Source organism: Salminus brasiliensis, chromosome 12 (genome assembly GCF_030463535.1).
Source record: "Salminus brasiliensis chromosome 12, fSalBra1.hap2, whole genome shotgun sequence".
Classification (NCBI taxonomy): domain Eukaryota; kingdom Metazoa; phylum Chordata; class Actinopteri; order Characiformes; family Bryconidae; genus Salminus; species Salminus brasiliensis.
Genome location: NC_132889.1, coordinates 2,930,412 through 2,955,734, shown reverse-complemented (window position 1 = coordinate 2,955,734; position 25,323 = coordinate 2,930,412). Strand labels below are relative to the sequence as shown.

The 25,323-nt window shown below is 44.3% G+C and overlaps 1 long non-coding RNA gene across 1 annotated transcript in view; it reads right to left on the bottom strand.

Annotated features, from left to right (window-relative positions):
* Window positions 1-25,323, bottom strand: part of LOC140573542 (uncharacterized) — a 33,496-nt gene that overhangs the window by 4,888 nt on the left and 3,285 nt on the right. The gene's annotated exons all lie outside the window — the stretch shown is intronic.

Here is a 25,323-nt window from a genome sequence, read left to right as displayed (position 1 = left end):
TTACTGTTGGTGCTGCTGGTAGTAATACTGTAATATCAGAAGTTTAGTGGAACCAAATTAATCTGTTTACTCATTTTCCCTGGCAAGGTAACCCCCCAGAATTGACGACATGTTGATGCCAGATGCACCCTTCTACAGCCCAATCAGGTATCAGGAGACGTGGCCTACATAGGTGTTGACAAAGAGGCGTAGGGATATTATGCAACGTTCTTTAAACTGCACTGTGAAACCAAAACTAACTGTAAACTGAAAGCTTGCATATTTCATACCTATCATGAGGTCAGATCAGACCAGTTCTGGCTGAATAAAGACCGGCTTTATGAGGCTTATTAAAATACATTAACATCCCAGTGTATGCTTTAGTGTATGTCTTGATCTAACAGTGTTGAGCATGTTTTCTTTACTAACCGCACACCTCTTTCTCAATCTGCTAACAGAGCACAGAGCCAGCTGTGTCCAGCACTGCTGTAATGCTGGCCCATGGAATGGCCCCTTTCTGCCTGTGACCTGCAAATTACATGCTGTATCCAAATGCTGTATCCACTCCAAACTCGAAAACAATATGGTCTGCTTTCCTGGACAGAGATTGAGTCATAACGTAAACTAAACAAGTTTAATTAACAGAGCCATCTTTCAGCCCAACACTTTCCATACCTCTAGAACACAACCTGGTCTTTTACTAAATTACACTGGCCGTGGTAATTTTCTACAAACATGCTTAGGCCTAGTGCCAGACATAATTTGTCTTCTGAGGAGCTCCCTCAACATCTGAACAAATCCTTGACATTTTAAACGTAAAGTAAAAGTAAAGGTGCACGTATTTGTCACTGTACAGCGAAATGTGTCCTCTGCATTTAACCCATCTGTGGTAGTGAACACACACACACACACTAGTGAACTAGGGGCAGTGAGTACACACACACCCAGAGCGGTGGGCAGCCAACTCCAGCGCCCGGGGAGCAGAGAGGGTAAAGGGCCTTGCTCAAGGGCCCAACAGTAGCAGCTTGCCCAGCCCATTGGTTGACTGCCTATGTCATAAATCCATTGTTTTTGTTGTTATATTTATATAAATATCAGTGAAAGAGAGCGGACCTTAATGTGGGCCAAATGTTTCCTGTTGAATATCACCTTTTTGCATGACCAAATGCAGAGTTTCCTCACTTGAGATACCCTACCAGGCCTTTGCTGCAGCCACATTTAGTTTGCTGCTTGTTTGTGGTTCTTTCTACTTGAGTCTTCAGCAAGTGATTAGCATGCTCAAATGGGCAGAGGTCTTACTGATCTTTAGGTTTGCTTTCACAGTATGTTTTCTTTCATTTTTTTTTTAAAATATATAGAATTGTTTTTTGCAATGTGGTACTGCCAATTAACCCACCCATTCGTAGCTTTTCCTAGCGCTCTCAACGCTCCCAACTGTCTTCTGATACATGCAAAGCCAGCCACCACATCTTTTTGAACATTGCCAGGCAGCCAAGACTCTAAGAGGAAAGCGCCGGACATAGCTAAATTGTTCGAAAAATCAAAGCGTGTTCATTGTTGTCCTGTTTGCCCCTAGATGCTGCTTAGCGTTGTTTTTGTGGCTTCTTGCTGTTGGCATTTGAGAAAGTACTTCCCTTCCACATCAGGTCCTCGGTGCGTCGTCGCAGTGTCAACGGCGTAATTTCTCAGCTAAAGCTAGAGGCCTCCGCATCAAATATTTACAAAGTGTGCTATTAAAAATGTAAAAGTCCACAAAACGCCATGCTTCCTCAAAAATTACAACCATCGCCTGTTTCCCGTTCACTGGGTCTTTAGACCTCATTCCAGTACAGCAAATCAACCTGTTGCCAATAAATCTGATTAAGGAACGACTTCAGACATTCCTTACTTACTTACGGCTTCATTATTGGCTACACCATCATTAACATGATCTCACCCACCCAGGTGCAACACCCACATTTCCTATAATTGCCTCTGCAATCCTAATTTGGCAACAATGGAAAGGAACATGGAGCTCTGGGGTCTGTATTTGAAATGTAAATACTTCGTCCCTCGAGGTCCCACAGAAGTTCGGGATGAAGTCCCTAATTAAAACCGGAGGGACACGAGCCAACATGACGTGTCAGATACAATAAATTATGAATAAATAACGTCCAAAAAAAGATGAAAAAGGCCAGATTTCTCAAAAGCCCAGAGAATTCAACCACGTCTTATGGAACAGTCGATGGCAGGGCTGGCGTCTTTTGATTTTGCTGCGACTCTGGGACTCAAGGACTGACCCGTGTTTGAAGAACTTCAATATTTAATTGCTGAAGAAGGCATATAGCATACGCAAACCCATTCTTTCATGCTCCCCCTCTCAGAATAGAAGATAAAAGAGTCATTTATGTGAATTTCAGTGCAAACAGACTTAATTGCAAAACTGTTTAAGTACAGTGAAGCCCCCCAAGAGCTTAGTAACACACTAGTAATTAATCCATACAACACTTTCCTGTCATTTTCCTGGATGAGTGATGAGTGATTTGAAATGAGGGCTCAAAAGTGGGCAGTGCTGAGCTTTTCTTCAATGGTTATTCTTCTATATGATCTAAAAATGGAGCCTTTTCATCTGAGGCCACCCCTTTCCCAGCTTATATTTACATATTCATTACAGATAAAACCATAATTAATGATTTAGCACCTTCCACCCAGTGAGAGGCTTAGAGCCTTGGAGAAATGTACGGTTAAGTCAAATATCTTCAGAGTGCCTGGAAATAAGGCCTAGCTTTCTTCACTTCATTCTACACTTTCTTACACTACTACACCAATCAGCCATAACATTAAAACCACTGGCGTGAAGTGAAGTGGCACCTGTCAAAGGGTGGGATCTACATATTAGGCAGCAGGTGAGTTCTTGTAGGTGATGTGCTGGAAGCAGGAAAATGGGCAAGTGTAAGAATTTGTGACGCTTAGACGACTGGAGGGTCAGAACATCTCCAAAACACCAGGCAGGTCTTCAGGTGGTCAATGCCAACTAAAAGTGCTTCAAAGAAGGACAACCGGCAAATCTGCCACTGGGTAATGGGCGTCCAAGGCTCACTGAGGCTCATGGAGGCTCCACTCACAACTGACAGGTCCTAAAGAATCTACTGCTAATATCCTGGTGCCACCTTCAGAGGTCTTCTGGAGTCCATGCCTCAAGAGGGACCTACTTAGGAAAAGGTCTGACTTGCACATTTTCAGCAGCAGATTATGCTCCATTATATGGTTCAAATTCAAGCCTTAGCAGAAAGTATAGGGATGAGCATATGGTCATCTGCAGTCTCAGCCAATGCAAATGCAAATCTCTGACAAATGCTTGCCCTCAAAATACAGCAGCCTTCCACAGTACCAGGTGCTGCATTTCAGCTTGTGCAGAAACTGATATAACGGCGCAAGAGAACATCCTGTGCTTTTGCATGTACAGCCAGGTCCATATGTATTTGGACAGTGCCTATAATACACCACCTCAATGGATCAGAAGTGAAGCAGTCAAGATTGAAGTGTTGACTTTAGGCCTTAAACTGTTTAAAAAGACGTGGTATAGGGTGTCTCATACTTCCCCACTGATGTCCACTGTAAACTAGACGACCACGACACACAAGCATGCCTTGCGTTACCTAGAATATGCAGATTCGCGCCACCAGGTCATGGGTGGGAAGGTGGAGCCAGCATGGTCTGTACAGGAGGTGAGACTACCCTACCCTGTTCTTATTCAAATGTCCGTTCCACCTTAAATGGTGCTGCAGTATCGAACATGTGCTATTGTCATGTCATTTAAGGTGGACCAGACAATAGAAATATATTCCTGTCTAAAAACTGCACCCATTCAGATTTGTGAGTCGTTGACCAGTATACAATACTAGATTATGCTCGGATAGCAAAAATCTAACATCTGATAAGCTCAGGAGGGAGGCCAAAAATCTGAGTCGGCCCCCCTCACACACTATTCTCCCTCCAACTGTCGGCTCTGACTTATGAATAAATCTGCAGACTAGAGCCAACCAGCACAGACTCACCCAGAGCAACTGGGGCCAAAATCAGGGTAAAAATGGTGTGGCATAACCCCAGTCTGTTGAACACAGCAAGAAACATACACACCTCGCTCATGCCTGCCGTTCATTCAGTTTCCTGTGTACTCAGCAATGATTCACGCAGTATTCACTCAGGATTAGGTGCAATTAACACGGCACAGGCAGAGGCTGTTTTTGTTGACTTTACCTGATATGAGCAAGTCTGCTGCGACAGGGCGACAGCAATATCGTCAAAGCTCAGGTCAGTGCTCGTCCATGACAGATGCAAACGAGTCAGAAACGCGTCCTCCCAGGCCAATCAGATCCATGTCGCATGCCTAATCAGATAACCCTAAACCGAGTGAGCCAACAATGCTTATTGACGAATCAATTAAGGTATTTGCTTTGCTGATTGTGGCCTTTATGAGTTGATTCAGGGCCTGAAGAGCACGGGCAAAAGGGCAGGGAGAAGAAACAGAACATTCCGGAGAGAGATTGCAAAGAGACAGAGGGATCGGGGGGGAATTTCAGGCACTCCAGACGTGGCTTAATTAAATATGTGGTGGAGGTACAGGTGCACATTAACAAGGCAAGAGACGGGCCATCTGCTGCTACTGCTAAGACATGCTGGAGATGAAATATTCATAGATACACATACACACACACACACACACACACACAATTCTCTTGAAAAAAGTGTTTGTGTAAGTGGCAGGCAGTCTAATGCATATACTATATATGTAGAACACACACACACACACACAGATACTCTTTAAAAAGCCATTATACAGGTTACATACAGGTTTCGGTCATTTAAAACACTGTTGTAAGAAAAAGGAAAGAATTTTAGAGGCCTGTCGTCTGATTCTGTTGGCTCTTTCAGATGCAGATTTTGGCGTATGATGTCAAGTGATCCGTCAAACCAGCACTTTGACATTGGCCCTTTCACATCTCCAGGTTGCAACCTCTCCACAACCAGCTATCTGTTTCCGTTTTAGCCTGAACAAAAGCCACGAGCAGCACTGACCAGGACCTTCAGGACCACCATACAGGGGGCTTCATTGATTCTTGGTTAAGTGCACATTATGGTCAGCATGAGTCAGGCACTTTAAAACATAAAGGGTTACTTAAAGTGTATCAGAGATCATCTCTGCAGATGGCCATTCAGCACAAAGACAAACATGATCTGGTTTGTAAAGATCCAAACCCATAAACCAAATCAGGCCCCTATGTCTTTGTTGCACATCGGGCCCAAAACCAGCACTGTCCAGTTTCTGCATCCAGGGGTAGAACCAGACTGGATTTTCTCTCGATTCATAGTGGACACTGACTGTTCATATCAGTAGCTGGCAAAATGATAGGAGATACTAAATAATTTATAGTAGTTACTGAATAAGTAATAAGACATACTGAATAATTCATAGTGGACACTGAATATTCATGGCAGTTACTAGATAATTCATAGTGGATAGTAAATAATTCATAGTGGATACTGAATAATTCATAGTAGTTACTAAGTAATTCATAGTGGATACCGAATAATCAATAGTAGTTACTAAATAATTAATAGTGGATACTGAATAATTCATAGTGGTTACTGAATAATTCATAGTGGTTACTAAATAATTCATAGTGGTTACTAAATAATTCATAGTGGTTACTGAATAATTCATAGTGGTTACTGAATAATTCATAGTGGAGACTGAATAATTCATAGTGGTTACTAAATAATTCATAGTGGATACTGAATAATTCATAGTGGTTACTAAATAATTCATAGTGGATACTGAATAATTCATAGTGGAGACTGAATAATTTATAGTAGTTACTGAATAAGTAATAAGACATACTGAATAATTCATAGTGGACACTAAATATTCATGGAGTTACTACATAATTCATAATGGATACTAAATAATACATAGTAGATACTAAATAATTTATAGTGGATACTGAATTACTCATAGTGGACGCTAAATATTCATGGATGTTACTGAATAATTTAATTTAATTTAGTAAATAACTCATAGTGGATACTGAATAATTCATAGTAGTTACCAAATTGTTTACAGCTGATATTGAATAATTCATAGTAGTTACTGAATATTTTATGACAGATACTTAATCACTGGCAAATTCATAGTGGACACTGATAATAATTAATAAAATATACTAAATAATTCATAGTGGATTCTAAATATTCATGGCAGTTACTGAATAATTCATAGTAGTTACTGCATAATTAATAAGATATACTGAATTATTCATAGCAGTTGAATAATTTACAGCTGATATTGAATAAATCATAATTGTTACTGAATAATTTATGACAGATACTAAACCATTAAAGCAGTTACTGAATAATTCACAGTAGCTACTGAATAATTCATAGTGGATATCGAACAATCCGTAGCATATACTCAATACTTCATAGTATGTAGTATGTAATATTAAATTATTTACAGCAGTTAATGAATAATTCATTATAGATTCTGAATCATTTGCAAATCACTCTACAGCCCTGTTGACAGTGGTGTTTATAATGCTGGAAATAGAAGGGCTGGTAGAAGAGGCAGGCTGGAAATATTAAACGGGCTCATTTGCTACTGATGCAGACTTCAGACGTCAGAGAACTGAGGAGGTCTGAAGTTATCTACTGTAAAAGCAGACCGATTTAGTTACTCTATGACTAACTGGACAGAACTTTATAGTCTTAAAAAGCGTCCCAAACATTGCATTCCCTAAGTAATTCTGACTGTCTGGAATTGTTGTTTCGTTCATAGCTGAAAGAGACAAGATCTGCTGTTCATTTCCGACATTTTATGGCTTGTTAGGATTTTAGTTTCTGCAGTTTGTGTTGTTTTAAAGCAGGTGTGGTCATTTCTTTGGAGTATAATGCTTCATTTAGAGAACTGTCCTCTGGAACGTGTCTCATTTTCTATCAAACGAAATGAGATGAAAGCAATTCGCAAAAACAGTGCATTCAGCCATCCAGCGTCAGAAGGATCAGAATACCACGCCCGCCAGTGTCCAGCACTGTACCCTAAAAAAAAAAACTCAGGGCCAATTAGAGCGTAGCACAAACAGCATGTGACCTTTTTGTGTGCAGTTTGGCACGCTAGTCTGCGGTGGCCGGATGCTTGCTCTTTGGTCTCATCCCTGCAGCCCTCCATTCGTTTATCAGTCCGCATAACAAACTCCACACCTTCAGCCTCTTATTAGAACTGCAGGCAGCATTAACCCAAGGGAGAGTAGCTCAAGCGGTCAGCATCCATTACAGACCACCACGGCCCACCCAGAGGCCTCATTCTGAGAGCTCGAATACTAAGAGACAGAGTTGAGCTGCAGGGGCTTAATAAACATCCAGTACAGCCTCCATTTACACTCAAGTGTCCTTGTCGCATGGATTGCAGCCGCCAGGACTTTTATGAAGCGCTTGTAAGAAGAGGGATGGGGCATGCCTGGGCTCCTCTGCTCGCTCTGTTGCCACCACAACCCTGGATTGGCCTCTGTGGATAAGAAGAAGATGATGATGGTTTAAAAGAATTGGCTGTTTAGAAGCAAATGGAAGTAGAGTGAATGGGAGGCAATGGAGGAATCTCAAGTATGTTGGATGATCAACACCAACCTCATCCCACCTCACCCCCAACTCATCCCAAAAGTACTGGATGGTGCTCCACCATCATTCCAGAGAACACAGTTCCTCCACAGCTCAATGCTGGGGGGCTTTATACCCCTCTAGTCCACGCCTGGCATTGGCATTGGGCCCATAGGTTCATGTTGATCTGCTCCAGAGAGTCTTATTCTATTGGCAGTACTTAATTTCAGGGACTAGACAAGATGTGTGTTTGTGTGTATTTGCACATCTGGGTCAGCAATGGGTGCAACTTAACATAGCTGAATGCATTCATCAGAAGGGGTGTCCACAAATATTTGGACATATAGTGTAGCAAACCCTTTTGATGTCTAGGTACCACCACCAGGTCTGATGCCACCAAGACCCTGGACTGGCCTCTGTGGATTAGAGGAAGAAGATGATGATGGTTTAAAAGAATCAGCTGTTTAGAAGCAAATGGAAGTGAATGAGTGAATGGGAGGCAATGGAGGAATCTCAAGTATGTTGGATGATCAACACCAACCTCATCCCACCTCATCCCCAACACATCCCAAAAGTACTGCGTGGTGCTCCACCATCATTCCAGAGAACACAGTTCTTCCACAGCCCAATGCTGGGGGGCTTTATACCCCTCTAGCCCACGCCTGGCATTAGGATGTTGATCTGCTCCAGAGAGTCCTATTCTATTGGCAGTACTTAATTTCAGGGACTAGACAAGATGTGTGTTTGTGTGTATTTTCACATCTGGGTCAGCAATGGGTGCAACTTTAAGTAGCTGAATGCATTCATCAGAAGGGGTGTCCACAAATATTTGGACACATAGTGTTGCAAACCCTTTTGATGTTTCACAACTGCATTTTCACCCCATGTTGGTGGGAAAACGAACAAATCTGGTAACCCCAGAGGAGACCGTGTTTCTGGTCGCCGTAGAGAAGTTGAAATGAAGATACCTCGTATACGTGACAGTGACACAGCATCCTTGCTTCTGGAAAGAATCACAACTAGACCATTTAAAAATACGAATAATAACAAGCTGCCTGGAGACGGTTTCATAGGAATTGGTGTCATTCCAGCACTGGCAGGAACCTTCATTAAAACGGCGTTATGCATTCATTTCCCCCATAAGAACAATAAATAAACATAACCTACATATAGCTGGCTAACAGATTCACTGTCTGTTCTCTTCTACCATCACACACACACACACACACACACACACACACTCACACACAAACACAAGACAGGTCTGAAAGGTGTAAAAGAGGGAGTGTGGCTCAATAGAACGAGTGTTGTTTGTAATTAATGTTCTGTTGGGTGGCACAGCTGACTGGCAGCTTCTCAAAGCTCTGACTAATGGAGCTCCGACTGGTGAGATATCTGGGGCTGTTGTCCGTCTTCTCTATCGTTTGTACTAGCATTTTTTTTTTGGGGGGGGGGGGGGGGGTCTATCTCAGCTGAAACATTTTAGACGATCGAGTTATAAGTAAGTAAGTATATTAGTCGTATTGCATAACAGGCCATAGATTAGCATGGTCATGTATGTCCAAATATTATTGGACACCCTTTTTTAATGAATGCATTCAGCTACTTGAACCTATTGCTGACACAGATACAGCTGTGTCCTCACACACACACACACACAAAGCTTGTGTATTCCTGGTAGAGAAGAACTACCAATAGAATAGGACTCCCTAGAGCAGGCGTGGGCTAGAGGGGTATAAAGCCACCCAACAAAGATGGTGCCACTCCAATAATTTTGAGATTAGTTGGGAATGAGGTGGGGTTGTGACCAATCATCCAACATCCTCATGCTCTTGTTGCAGAAAGCAATCAAATCCTCACAGCAATGCTCCTCCAAAATCTAGCAGAAAGCCTTGTTTCCTGAACAGTAGAGACAGTTACTCCAACAAAAGCAGATCAGCTCTTTTTTAATCCCCTTGATTTCGGAAGAAACATTAAAAGCAGGTGTCCCAATACTTTTGTCAATATAGTGTTTTAGACAGCAAGGTGAAACAGAAAAGATGGCCAAGCCTAAGTTCGAATCTAGGGTCGAACTGTGATGGCCAGACGACTGGAGGGGGTTCCCGGTGTGCAGTGGTGGTCAGTACCTACCCACAAATGTGCTCCAAGAGAGGGCAACCGATGAACCGGCAACAGGGTCATGGGCGCCCAAAGCTCATTGGTGCTTGTGGAGGCCCTACCTGACAACCCAGGACACCTTCAGAAGTCTTGTGGAGTCCATGGCTTGATGGGTCAGAGCTGTTTTAGTGTCACGAGAGGGACCTTCACAATATTAGGCCAATATTATTAGGTGGTTGTAATGGATATGGCTGACATACACACACACACACACACACACACATATATATAGACACAGGCCTCGTCTCCCACTTCCACTTGAATGTAATGAATCTTCAACTCATCGTTCCACCTCAATTACTGAATAATAAATGACAAACACAAAGCGCCGAGTGGCAGCATGATTGAAAGCCATAGACTGTGACATATCTGCAATAACTGTATTTGATAGAGTGTGCTATAGAAATGCCAAGAGGCCACTTGCCTCAGACAAGGGCCTTATACTGTGAGTCATTACTTAGTAATACTTTAACCATTTGTCTCCTCCACTGTCATTAATAATTCAAGAGCATCAGCTATTGCACCAGGGCGAAGGCGAAAGGAGGAGGGAGGGGAGTGATGCTGTCGAACTGCACTGAGGAAACGTATGTAAAAAAAAACAGCTGTGGCCGTGATCTCACCTCGGGCTGGAAGGCTGAAGGGGCACAGGTCAGACTGGATTATGAGAGCCCTATTTCAATTAACCATAACATTAATATCACCTTCTTGTTTCTACCCTCACTGTCCATTATATCAGCTCCACTGACCATATAGGTGCACTGTGTAGTTCTATAATTCCAGTGGAATTGATCTTCAGTGGTCAGGACCCCACAGGACTGACCACCACAGAGCAGGTAGGTAGTATTCGGGTGGTGGGGCAATCTCAGCACTGCAGTGGCACTGACTGACATGGTGGTGGTGGTGTGATAGTAGTGTGTGTTGCGCTGGTACGAGTAGTGGATCAGACACAGCAGCGCAGCTGGAGTGTTTAAACACTTCAGTGTCACTGCTGGACTGTGGGCAGCGTACTGTGGGCAGCGTACTGTGGGCAGCGTCCTGTGGGCAGCGTCCTGTCAGCACTGATGCCCAACACAGCAACAGATGAGCTTCAGGTCTCTGACTTTATGTCTAATAGAGCCTAGTCAAGCTTGGTCAAGCTCATTCATACTGGTGGACTAGCTTAGTCTTGATTAGGGATGCACCGATCCGGCCTTTTCAGTTCCAATATGATACATAAACTTTGCATATCGGTCGATACCCGATACCAGTCTGATACCATTGCTGAATTAATAAACTGTATACCTCACCATGTGGGAGAGACCCAACGCATTACTTTATATAATATTACATATAATATGTTATTTAACCCTAACCTAACCCTAATCCTAACCTAACCCTGACCCTGACCCTAACCCAACCCTAACCTAACCCTAACCCTGACCCTGACCCTGACCCTAACCTAACCTAACCCTAACCCTAACCTAACCCTGACCCTAACCTAACCCTGACCCTAACCTAACCTAACCCTAACCTAACCTAACCCTAACCTAACCTAACCCTAACCTAACCTAACCTAACCCTAACCCTAACCCTGACCCTGACCCTAACCTAACCCTACCCTAACCCTAACCGTAACCCTAACCCTACTCTAACCTAACCTAACCCTAACCCTAACCCTAACCTTACCCTAACCCTAACCCTAACCTAACCCTAATACATATTATAACATTATATGTATATATTAGTTATATATTAACCCTATAATGTTATTATACTATTATAGTTATAGTTAATATAACTATACTTTATATAAATTAAAACAGATATAAATGTACGTATATATGTATAAAGGATTGGTTCCATTGGAATTATCAGATACTCCATCCACCGATACCTGATCATAATACTGGATCGATGCATCCCTAGTCTTGATTATGCTTGTAGACCAGCCAAACCATCAGTCTTAGTTATTATTGAGTTAACTCAAAAAAAGCTCTGTACCAGTTACTTTATCAGTTTAACTCGACCGAAATATGCTCTGCTTGAGGCCTACAGGCCTTGAGAGTAAACCCTGCCGAACGCGAATACCTAACTCTACATATAGAGTCCACCCATATCTGAAGCCTAAACTATGGTCTCGATCAGAAGACTGTTGACTTAATGAAGCCCCACTAATCAGTGTCCAAGCACGGGTGAACCGAGTGAAGCATTACCCGCATTTCCAAGACAGGGCAAGGCAATGGTGATCAGATTGATGGTAGAAAGAAACCAAAACTCTCGTGGGCAACCTTCATTCGTCTTCCCCCGAACATTTAAATGGACTCAGGCACATGCCGACCCGTGTGTACTATACACAAACACACCAGCGCCCCCGAGTAGTAAGGAATTACAGAACACCTGCCGAGGTGAATGAATAATTGAACATAATGCCTAAAGCTGCTATTCAGGTTGAGATTATGGACTATCATCTCTCTTTCCCACTCTCTATCTTACCTCGCAAACTCCATCCATCTCTCTTTGCCCTCCACAGAGGCGGAGAATCATTAACAGTCATTAGCGACGTAATTGTGGATTGTCTATCCAGAAATCCAGACTTTTACTGAAACATGGCTTAACTTTCACCCACTCAATCGAAAGTAGGGGATTCTCTTAACTCTCCTTTTTTGCCCTCTCTCTCTCTCTCTCTCTCTCTCTGCTTTCGCGCTCTCTGGGAGTATCCCACCTCTCACATCTCTCAAATTCATTCATAATTCAAGGCATGCCCGTCATACAGCCCTACACGTCTCCGACTCCCTCACAGGAGCCCCCAGAGTCACGGCATTAATGCAGAAGCCTATTTGGAGCATCACACCGTCTAGATGAGCTTCCCAGCCTTTCACTTTACACTCTCAAGAATCCTGAAAGTGGAGGAGAGAAAGCACACAAGAGAGAGAGAAAAATGTAGCAAGGCTGCTAAATCAGCCTGGAGGGTCAGAGCATCTCCTAAACAGGCAGGGCTTGTGGGGTGTTCCCGGTATGCAGTGGTGGTCAGTACCTCCCAAAAGTGCTCCAAGAAAAGACAACCGATGAACCGGCGACAAGGTCATGGGCGCCCGAGGCTTACTGGTACTCATGGAGGCCCTACCTCACAACTTCACAAGGACAGCTTCAGTGGTCTTGTGGAGTCTGTTACTTGAGGGGTCTCAGGTCTGATTTAGGGGAGAATCTGTTATCTGATATTATCTTAAAGTGATAGTTTGCCAAAGAATAGTAGTGTCGGGAACGTTGCTAGTGCTACCCCGTGACCCCTCCAGGCCTACTTTTAACCCCTTACTACATTGCACTTTTATTTTCATGCCAATATAAAAATATTAATATTAATATTAATAGATACATGCAAACTAATTTGCCTTCATTATATTTGCGTTTAGGTACTTTTGGGCTGTGTTCAGCTGCTGTGGGAAGCAGTTTGACCAACGTCAGGCTTCCCAAGCTACCCAACAAGGAATGCCTTCCTCAAAGGTGCAGAGCTATCACCATGTTATCAGCCCTTTTGGTTCCTAACCAGGTTCTCCGACCACTTTTCTGCCATGGCTGATTCTAAAATCTCGCTGCCAAATTGAGGGTAAACTGATTAAGAATGTTCTCCGACCTGAAGTGAGTGATCCATCTCCATAGAAACTGGATCCAGGCTTGTTGGGCCAGACTGACCCAACAGACGAAAAGGGGGGGTTCTCTGGCTCGCTCTGAGGACTAGCCATCCTGCATGTACACACAAACCCAAGACTGTTGGACTGGAAGGTCTTAGATGGTGCGCAAGCGCTTTGCATACTAAAAAAAAAGCAGCCAGTTGGATTTCTTGCCCTTGCACAGCCACCATGCAACAAGTATGAAATTTGCTCCATTTGCTGTGGAGATTTATAATGAACTTGGCTAATAGTTGATAGGCCATCCCTTATGGTCAACAGATGCAATGCTTTGAGTAAAAACAAAAAAGTAACCTACCAGGCTAGATGCTTCCATCACTTTGAGCAACATGGCGTTATTATTAGAAGGAATTATGCTTGCTAACATTTGTCTTCAAATCAGGTTGGCCAGGTGGTTCTGGCCTGCATTCTGGACCCTTCTAGTGGGTTTTCTTACACTTCCAGATTTTTCCTATTTTTCCCCAAGTTAGATCACCAATTACCCAGTACGTTTTCTCTCCCCTCCCACATCACATGCAACACTCCCGACACTAATGAGTGAAGTATCAGACACACCGGCTAGCAGACGCCAGCGCCCCACTAGTGTGATGTGGGGAGAGAGCGCAATCTACCCACCCTAGAGAGAGCAAGGCCAATTGTGCTCTCTCGGGGCCCCGGCTGCCGATGGCTAGTGACAGCTCCTTAGCCCGCTGGACCACCCATTGTTGTTGTTTGAGGGTTTATTTTTAGCTATTCTCTATTTTCTGGACTAAATGGGCTAGAACCTCATTTCCGCATCAAAAGCCTGTTTAATTCAGGCCTAAATGGGCTTGTTTGTCATTTAGCTCATTAAAAAAACACAGTGAGGTTTTCTCCAGGTCGAGAATGGAGGTAATCCATCAAAACGATGCCGCTGTTGTGTTTCAGGATAGGAGCCATTCACGGATGCTGATGAGTAATACACAGCCATGGCTGCGATGCTTATAACCACGCAATCAGTGCAATCAAATTTGACTGGTTCAGATTCGGCTGGTTTAGCATGGATAGAAGAACGTAAATCTTTGCTGATACACACGACAACAGAATGGAATTAAGCCCAAAAAAGGAATTAAAGGCCTGAAATGTGGAAAAAGTAGATTATTTATAGTACTAGTACTGCAGTAGTCCTGCACTACACAGTTTTCTAAATGGAGATTCTCAATTAAGGTCCAGAAGAAGGCACTGAGCGAGCATTTACGCTTGTTTGAGGTATAAATACAAAGTGTGTGATTGTGGTTGGGGTGCAAAAAAGGTCAAATGCAGTTTTACAAGCCTATTTACCACCCTGTTATTACACCATAGAATGAAACATGGCGGGCTTGTAACAGAAAGACCAAGTAACTGGTTAACATCACCAGCAACGTCTCACAGAACCCGTATATTGTGATGTGCTGTTAGCAAGCTTGTAGCGAGGTTGTAGCCAGTTAGCTTTTAGCCCCGCTCTCATTCACTTCCCCGAGTTTGGCTTTCTTGAATCTCACCAATCAAAAATAAACCAGTGCTTTCCTGTCTGATGTGGGTTTAGCTCCGGTTTGGTTCAGCTCAGGTCATCCAGTTTATTTTTCGAGGGAGGGGACAGCAGAGAGACGATGGAGCGATAGTAAAAGCTATTGTCAGCTAGCATTAGCTTTTAGCCTAGCCTCATGGCTTGCACTTTGTCACATGCCGAGCTCAAGCTCCCATTCTGTGGACACTGGAGCAGGAAAAACCGAGGCCTGGTTCCTGTAGCAACCAGTATTCCCATAATTACTGTTCAAGTATGAGATCCTGGTGGAACCTTTGGAGGTTCTTCAGTTGAAAACTGTGGAGGAACCTGTGGCGGTGCATTCAGAGACCTTTGTCTTCTAAAAAACTTGAAGGTTCCTTGAAGGTTCCTCAAAGCACCCTAACAGGTTCCCCCATAGTTCCAAATTGAAGAACTTCCAAAGGTTCCTCAAGGATCTTACCATTTTAACAGCGAAGCGAGTCTGGAGACGCTGCCATGGTTTAGTACTTCACTCTTTCTCCTGCTTTAACTAGAGCTTTCTCCAGTGGGTGGGTGGGTCTTCTGTACATTTGGGGGGGGGGGTAAATATAATGAGTCGAGACTGTGATGTAACAGTTTCCAGCCCAAGTTCTGCTGGATTGTCTTTTCTAGGGCCCCTAGAAATGCAGGGGATGCAGTTCAGGAGTGGTAGATCTTCATCCCTAGCTAGGAAACTTACCTCCGAAGACACACACACACACACACACACACACACACACACACACACACACACCCTGCGCCAGTTGGTTACATGCAGAGAATCTGACATGATGTACTTTGTTTTCCTGGAGTTTCCCGTCAATAATATGGATCGCTGTACCGCTGTAAGTCCCAGACTCTTAACAGAGATCCTCAGATAGGTCTTTTAATTAGCACGGGATCAAACAGCGCAAAGGAAGAGTAAACAAAGAGCAACTCAGACAATTACTAGCAACAGAATCTCACTTCCCGAAGGCTTGTCAAACTTTGGAAGCGCTGTAAACCCAATGAATCACTGCATGTACCACCTAATGCATGTGTATAATCGGCCTAATGGATTTCCATTCGGCACAACTTGCGGATAAATTGAGAAAGAAGAGCCCAAGTCGGAAAAGGAACAGTCGAGGATCAGCCACTGTAAAATCTGAAGGTCACAAGACCCTCCACAACAACAAAGTCCAGCCAATGTTGAGCCAAAGCAAATCCCTCCAGTTCCCGCAGTCAGGTCTGTGTATTCACGAGCCTGTGTGTGAACAGCCTTGCAGGGGAGCAGGTAGGATAATTGCTTGTCTATTCTTTTCCTCGTCTTCCTCTCTGTGTAATGGAGATGAGGACGAGGCGGTGGGGGGAGGGCGGAGGGTACAGGTGCCTCTTTCAGCCGAACCCAGGTGCCTCTCCAGGCCTGATTCATTCCGCGTGAAGTGCCGTTGGCTCCGACGCAGGCATCTCATAAACACAGCACAATGGGCCACCGCCTCTCCTACACCACCGTATACAAAGATAATTACCGTGGCTTCATTTTTTCTGCCGTGCTTCGGCGTTCCCATCGGATCCCAAATATGCGCATTGGAGACAGGAGCAGCGCGTGCTTAAAAGCCCACTCTGCGAGACATAAAACTCCATGGTTTATTGGGAGAACGGAGGTATGCAACAACCCATAATTTAAAAATGACACAGGCGTCTCGAGAAACGATGATTGCATGGTTACCGTCGTGATCCCTGCTCTACTCGGGCTGTTTCTCGTTAGCTTTGCGGAGGAAGGTTGACTTGTTGACTATTTTTTTCCCTGCAATGGCTTTCGTCATGTCCTCTGCTGCTCAACTCTGACCCTCTACAGCAAATTAAAGCTACTCTAAATGGACAAAAGTATTGGGACGCCTGGAATCAAGGGTATAAAAGAGTTTATCCTGCTTTTGTTGGAGGACCTACTGTCTCTACTGCCCAAGGAAGAGTTTCTACTAGATTTTAGAGCTCTGTGAGGGTTTGATCGCATTCATCAAAAATAGTGTCCGGAACAGTGTCAGGATGTTGGATGATTGATCACCATGTCACCTTGATCATCCAACTCCCCAACTCATCCCAAAAGTACTGGATGGAGCATCGTCATCATTCCAGAGAAGACAGTTCCTTTACTGCTCCACAGCTCAATGCTGGGGGGCTTAATACCCCTCTAGCCCATTCCTGTCATTAGGCAGCAGCATGGTGCTGATAGGTTCATGCTGATCTGTTCATGGTGTAAACCCTCACAGTCCAGCACCTCTTTTGTCTTTAAGCCCACGAGAAGCCCAGCTTTTGGCCCTCTGCATCTGTTGAGGTCGTCTGCGGTCTTCTTCTCTTTATTCATGGCTTATAAAAGTGAGGAACTCAAGTCTGGAACAAGTCTAGCAGTTCTATAAGGTTTCCGAGGTCAAAACAACCTGATCAGTATTGGTATCTGCCAATACGGGTCTTCACTGCTGGGACTGGAATAGAACTTCTGGCATTTCCCTTGTCTTCATGAGCTCTCCTTATTGCAGCTAATTAACTGTTTATTAGCCTCGAACAGTGGGCTTCTGCTGGGTCTTATCGCTTTGTCTGATGGGGAGGGCGGAGGAAAATCAATAGCACTACAGAAACCGCTGGGTATCACTCAGTCGCCCATGCTGATGGCTGAATGTGACTCACACATCACCTGATGAGCTCTCATGGGCGCTGATTCAGTTCCACATGTACAATTCATAGCCCTGAGATTGATTGAATGAGTAATAATGTAATGCTAGACAGTCCATATGGTCATGTGTGAAAATTAGGACACCCCATGAAAATCTTTTTTAACATATTTAATCCCTTATGCTCCGGATTAGTAATCGGTAACTACGACTTTAGCAATGCAGCACATTTGCTCAAGTGTAAAAGCTGTTGTTGAGCCGGTATCGTGACACATCCTATCCCCCCGGACACATCCTATCCCCCCGGACACATCCTATCCCCTCGGACACATCCTATCCCCCCGGACACATCCTATCCCCCCGGACACATCCTATCCCCTCGGACACATCCTATCCCCTCGGACACATTCTATCCCCCCGGACACATCCTATCCCCCCGGACACATTCTATCCCCTCGGACACATCCTATCCCCCCGGACACATCCTATCCCCTCGGACACATCCTATCCCCCCGGACACATCTTATCCCCTCGGACACATCCTATCCCCCCGGACACATCCTATCCCCTCGGACACATCCTATCCCCCCGGACACATCCTATCCCATCGGACACATCCTATCCCCTCGGACACATTCTATCCCCTCGGACACATCCTATCCCCCCGGACACATTCTATCCCCTCGGACACATCCTATCCCCTCGGACACATTCTATCCCCCCTGTCACATCCTATCCCCTCGGACGGCCTCTTTCAGAAAGTACCATTTAGGACCCAATACCTTGCTGATGTAGCTAGCATGCTACTCATTAGCCAGCTGATGTAGCTAGCATGCTACTGGTTAGCCAGACGAGTTACCCCCCCCCCCCCCCCGACACACACACACCCCCGACAGTGTATATCTAGTGTTCGTTTTTTGGACAACTGGACAAATTACTTACATGCGCAATTTTAACCAATGGAACAGAAAGGACCATCTAGGACCCAATACCTCGCCGATGTATTTAGCATGCTACTCGTTAGCCAGCAGAGCTGCTCCACCCCCTCGACTGTATTAACAATCATGCTACTAGTTAGCCGATTGAGCTGATCCCTCTACTTGTATTAGCTAGCATGCTACTGGTTAGCCAGACGAGTTGCCCACTTCACAGTGCGTTTTATCTAGTGGTATTTGTTTTTGTTTTTTTTATCAGTTTATTATTTTATTTGGATCCCAATTATCTGCTAATCTTGCACAATATAGCTCGATAGCTAGCTTTACCTGTTCAGATCAGCTTTATATGCCAGTGTAGCAACAACAATATTATATCGCTTGCTAATAACTTGCTAATAAGTGTTTGACATTTAATAAATAAAGTTAAATAGTGACCCTTTATCCAGATAAATATCGTACGATAAATTTTAATCAATAGATTAATCACATGCGCGATTTTAACCAATGGAACAGTCAGGGGGATTGGACGTGTCCGGGGGGAAAGGATTTGTCATGACACCAGAAAGCGGCACAGAGGTCCGATCTCTGGTCCTCCTGAGAACTGGGGTCCAGGGTTCGCTTCTAGCGAACTCTGGAGCACTCCGCTGTAGGCGTAGAAGCCATTCGCTACCAGCGCCTCATGTGGGGTTGCGTGATTGGTCTATTATTTATCATGTGACTTCTTTGAATTGTCACCCGCATGGCTAAAAACCTTCTCGAAGTGATGGAGCTCACTCCAGTAGATGATTTGGAGTGGTTCCTAAAGAGGAAACTAGTTTAAGGCCTGCACACATGCTCTCTGTTAGTAAACTCTAGCAGAGCATGGGCAGCTTGGGCTTTACAAGGAGATCCTGCACTTAAATGCAGTACTAATTTTGGTTTGTGGTAAAAGCAAACAAAAGGCTGAGCTACAGTTGGCACATGTCGAATCAACATGGGCTCTGTTTCCCATTAAAGCATCCCAAGGTGGGAAGCAGTGGAATACCTGGAACACCAGCACTGTGAACGGAAGACCTACTCTTCCATAACACTGCTGGAGCTTTGTGTTCCCCTGTGGTCGTCTCCATTGCCATTACTCAGATCGAGTTTCCTCGAACTGCAAACAGTTGTTGTCATTCTGCACTGGCAGATGAATTAGATGTAATAAGACCTTTTGTACATAGAGTATATCAGGCCTTTTACTTTACACTTACACAGTTTTAACAACATTCACAAAACCAGACTCTCCAGAACATCCAGACGAGGCCAGCTTTTCAAATCAGGCTTCTGTAGATGTTCCTTTGAAAACGTCTGATGCTAAATGTTGTGGTGAGGACGCTGGAAATGTCGTACTCTGAAGACTCTTCCATGAAGGTTGTAATGTATTTGTGCAGGAGTTGCTGCACAGTAGAACAGCGCACCATCACTCCAGAGTCTGCTCAATCGGCCAGAAGGTCCTTTGCTGTCAAACAGGGTTTTGAATGGCCTTTCTGGCAAAACCTCAAAAGACCTCATGCTCTTCCAGACCTTAACTTGACCTCCACTGTTCCTTCTAACTAGCTCTTTGAGAATGTGGACCACGCTAGCTGAGGCAAGGAGGAGAACTCGAGAAATTTGGGCTGGAGTTCTGGGGGGCTTCCCTTGCCAGGGTAGAGGTTGAGTATAATTGGACCATCAGGAGGAGCAGGGGCGATGGTGGGGTGCAAGTTTTCATCACGAGAACGAGAAAAGAGAGGAACGGTGTAGAAATGGAGGGGAGGATTTTGGGCGTGGTCCTTCTCCCAAACTTTCAGTTATTACATAACTCCATTAAGGAAACTAAGGAAACAGTGACCTTAATCCACACAAGTCAACTACAGTTGATCTCTACACAGAAATCTTGACCAGGGGTGCCCAAACATTTGCAGGCCACTGCACCCTATGTTGGTGGGCCAGCTGGCTAAACCAATAGACCAGCTTAGCCAGTTGATGAACACATGGTATGTTTACATAGGAGGTTTGTTGACGGTTAAGCTGGTCTCCCAGTTTGGTTGTGCTGGTTACGCTGGTTTTTCAAGGTGGTTCAGTTTGCTAGCATGCTAGCAGACCAGTTAAACCACCAAAAGGACATGAAAACATGCCCAATGATGGTCAAGAGCTAAGCTGGTCAAAAAGCGTATCCACTTTGACCAGCTTGAGCTGGCTACTTCCCTTTTTTCATCCCTAACGAGATTTTATTAGCATTAAATGACAGATTATTGCACATGTACTACAGCAGGCCTTTAAATTGGGTTACGGATTCCATTATTTATTCAGTAATCTGTACTGGAATCGATTGTCGAAGTAACCCTCCCGTCCCTGGCCCCAACAGTGACAATGCTCACGCACAGCAAGACACACACATTAATACCAGTGTGAATTATTTAGGGTGTTTACCGAAGCCCGTGCGTACGACCTGCCATCCCGACACCCGGGGCGAAGTGAGCATGTGTTTTTTACCCCTCATCCCTTTCGCCCAATTCTTCACTTCTTTCATTTTCTTCAGCCATATTCTAACATCAATTTCTCACTTCATGAATGACCAAGTTCATCAGACTGCTCCCAGTCTTTTCTTCTATCACCGCTCGTCTTGGCCTCTGTCTAGGTGTCTTAGACATGATATTTCAGGATTTTGACTTTCCTCGTCAGAAACGCTGTAATTAGCCATCAAACCCACCTAATTATACACAGTCAGCAAGAGCGTGAGCAAAGGCAGAGAGAGAAACTCACATTACCCACTCACCTGCGAAGAGGAGAGTTCTCTTTTTTAGCTTATTTTTCGTCTTTTTCCCTCATTTTCCTGCTGGATCTTGGCGGAGGTCGCCCACAATTACTTTTAATAAGATTTCAGTTAATGGCAGATTTAATCTTTTCTAAGAAGCGTGCCAGAAACACACCTTCCAGCTGTAACCTTCTGTCCGAAGCACTGAGAAACTCTTAGCTTAACTTAGCTTAACTTAGCTTAAACGCACTTGAAGACAAATTACCCCTAATTTATAAAGATAATTACCGAGTACAATGATTCTGAGCCTTTCTGGTAATTGTCCCTACTGTGAAACCTCTAAAACTGCCTGACAGTTTGGATGAGCTAGATGGACAGGCTGGTGGTGGAGGGAGATGTTAGTAAAAAAACAGCCAATGTGAAACGTGAGCGAAATCGCTTGAGAGGTAAAACGTTCCCCAGATCTGCAGTGTACACAGTGTACACAGTCATTTCTAATATATATTTTTAGATTGAATAGTTTTATTAAATGTTCAAATGTTTGTGGACACTCCTTCTAATGAATGCATTCAGCTACTTTTTAAGTTGCACCCACTGTAAGTAAAATAGGACTCTCTAGAGCAGATATATATGAACCTATAGACCTATAAGGGTACAAAGCCCCCCATCAGAATTGAGGTAGATTGGTGGTCATCCAGCACCCTGTCCTCACTAACATTCTTCTCGCTAAATGCAATCAAAGCCTTTCCTGGACAGTAGACTTCAACAAAAGCAGGATAACCAAAATCTGGAATGAAACTTGGAATGCTGAGGCTAAAGAACCCTGAGGCTTAGCGTAGCCTAACGGATCTGCATAGCCACAGTCTTCTAGTTTGTAACGGGTTGGCCTGGTAGCAGTCGCCGAGCCTCCGTCATGCAGAGATTTGTATTTTCTGCTTCTGATTTAGCAGCACAGCACATGAAGGAAGAAACCATAGCCAATCGCAGGAGAAATCCAGCCATGAGAATGATTTTGGCTCTACAGTGGATGTATTAAAAGGGTTCCACTGCAGTTCTACGAGCTACTCCTAAAGGAGACTGAGGACCTGATAAGTTTGATGAAATTATGGACCTGATCTGGTCAAGATGGTCTAGCTTTTCTTACAGCATGATCATCTTGACGAAGTTGGTCATCAAATTGGTTACACTGGTTGATGAGTTTGGTCAATCTGGTCATGCTGGTGGACCTGTGTGTTCATGGTGGTCATGTTGGACAATCAGAGTGGTCATGCTGGTGGACCAGCATGTTCATGATGGCTATGTTGGACAAACAGCCTGGTCATGATGGTCGTGTTGGTAAACCAGAGTGGTCATGCCGGTCAAACCGCTCAACCACCTTGGTCATTGGTCACCGTGGACAAGCTTAACCAACAAATACATCCTATGCTGGTCAAGACCTAAGCTGGTCAACCAGCTTGACCAGTATGAGCTGGATAGGCTGTTTTCTGTTTGTTTGTTTGTTTGTTTTAGTAGTGTTGTTATTTAACTAAGGTAACTGCACTTTTACTCAAGCATGGCTTCAGGCTACTCTACCAACCTTTGGGGCTCAAACCTTGATGGTGGCGCACCAAAACCAAGCAATGTATGAAGCCATGGCCTACAGGATTATCTGGAAGTCTGCTGCTGTGGTATGCTTGTTATCATCCTTATCTTAACACCACGGCCCACTAAGCCGGCTCTAAGCTAAACGTCCCACATCACATCGTTCAGCGCAGAGCTGGTGCCTTTTTCACGCCTTTTCAAGAGCAATCTCACGAAGCATCAATGAGATTATCGTCAAAGCGAAGGCACCATCTCACCGAAACAAACGAGCTTAGTGTGGCAGAGCTTTGTGGAGAAATGTCTCCTGGCCTCCAGACAAGGACCTGTAGACCGCTACCACCCCGTCACATCAAAAACACCAGCAGCCGCCAATCAATCTACCATCACTGGTTCAGGATGTTCTGTCGGCAGTGATGCAACCCGTTTGCCGCCCGAAAGGCGAGGTTTCGAGGTTTCTCGCGGCACAGCGAAAACATGCAACAGGAGGTTCTCACATGTACCTGAAAAAAAAAAAAGAACACACTACGTGGAAAATTAAAGGGAGTGCAATCGCACAAACACCTCCCACACGTCAGCCAATCAATTCTCATGCTCCACTGCACCTCCCACGCAAGTGTTCCCACGCTGGCCAAGCAAATGTTACACCCTGATAACCGAGAGAGTGAGAGAGCGAGAGAGAGAGAGAGAGAGAGAGAGAGAGAGTCTAATCCAAGGCATCTCTCTTTTAAGTTAAATATTCCTTTCAAGCCGAGAACCCAAAGACCCACAAGAGGTAAAAAGAGAGCGAGAAAGAGCAGGAGGCTCCGTCCGTTAAGCTGTTGACAAAAGTGCCTCCAGATCAACAACTAATTATCGGTTGTTGGTGTAGTTGGTGTAGCATCGTAGGTAACAACACCTCCCTCTCCATGAGGGCTTAATTCTCTGGCCGGACAAACACACCACCCTACTCCAATAGGAGTCCTTGGGCAAGACTACTAACTCTACATTGTCTACATGTCCAAATCTATCTATGTCCAAATGTTTGTGGACAACCCATCTAATCAATGCATTTAGCATTCACTAGTCCCTGTAGAGAAGTACTGCAGACAGAATAGGACTCTCTGGAGCTGATGAACATGAACCAGGCGTGGGCTAGAGGTGGTATAAAGCCCCTCAGAAATGAGCTGTGGAGCAGTGGAGGAACTGTGCTTTCTGGAATGATGGTGGTGCTCCATCCAGTACTTTTGGAGTGAGTTGGGGCGTTGGGAATGAAATAGGATGACCTTATTTTAGAGCTCTTGTTGCTGAATGCAATCAAATCCTCACAACTATGCTCCTCCAAAACCTAGCAGAAAGCCTTCTTACCTGCACAGTAGACACAGTTACTCCAACAAAAGCAGGATCGCTTCTTTTTAATACCCTTGATTTCAGAGGAAACAATAAATAAGCAAGTGTCCCAATACTTTTGTCCATGCAGTGTAAGCATTCTGGGTTTTATTTCGTGCTGTTCTGTCAGACCTTGCCCTGGCCTGCTTTACTGTTAGCTACTTTTACATCCACACCAATCAGCCATTGCATTAAGACCTACAATTGAGTTGCCTAAAGTTGTGAGTTGGGGCCTCCAACGCTGGTTCATCGGTTGTTCTTCCTTGGGGCACTTTTGGTAGGTACTGACCTCCACTGCATACTGGGAACACCCCACAAGACCTGCCTGATGTTTTGGAGATGTCCTGACCCTCCAGTCATTCTGGCCATCACAATCTGACTCTTGCTGAAGCGGCTCTGATTCTCACCCTCGCCCATTTCCCCATTTCACCTGCTGTTAACACACCAACTTCAAGAACTGATTGTTCACTTGCAGCCTAATATGACCCAGTACAGTGGTTCTAATGTTATGGCTGATTGGTGTACACTGAAAAGGCAACAATATTGTTATTACTGATGGTTTATTTTAATTTTAGTCCCACTGAGTAAGCTCAACAGGTTTAAAGTACAGCTGTGCAACATCTGGAGGTGACCAATTTGCTAGGTTTAATTGGATAGCGCATCACATTCATAAACGATGTATGGGGGAGGACTCTGACATCATTTCCTTCCTAATAGGAACATGACCAACTGCATTCGGTCTGAGGACTGAGGATTTTAGGTATACTGAGGATCATAAACACGCAAATCAAGTTAGTCTGATGAATGTTCGTACTCCGCTAACTCATCCGTCGTCTCCAGATGGTAATCAGAGCATCTTCATTACTTATAGATCGTTTACAGATGATTCATAAATTTGTCTGAATGAGTCAAACTCGATGAAATGAAAATGTACTGTAAATAAGTAAAGACAGTAAAAATAGAAAGTGATGCCGCAGTGATCAGTTGTTGTTTTTTCTAGCCAATTTCCCAACCCACTAATTGATATCCCCCCCCCACCCCCCCACCAATACATGTAATGCTCCAGACACTGGGAGGGTGAGGA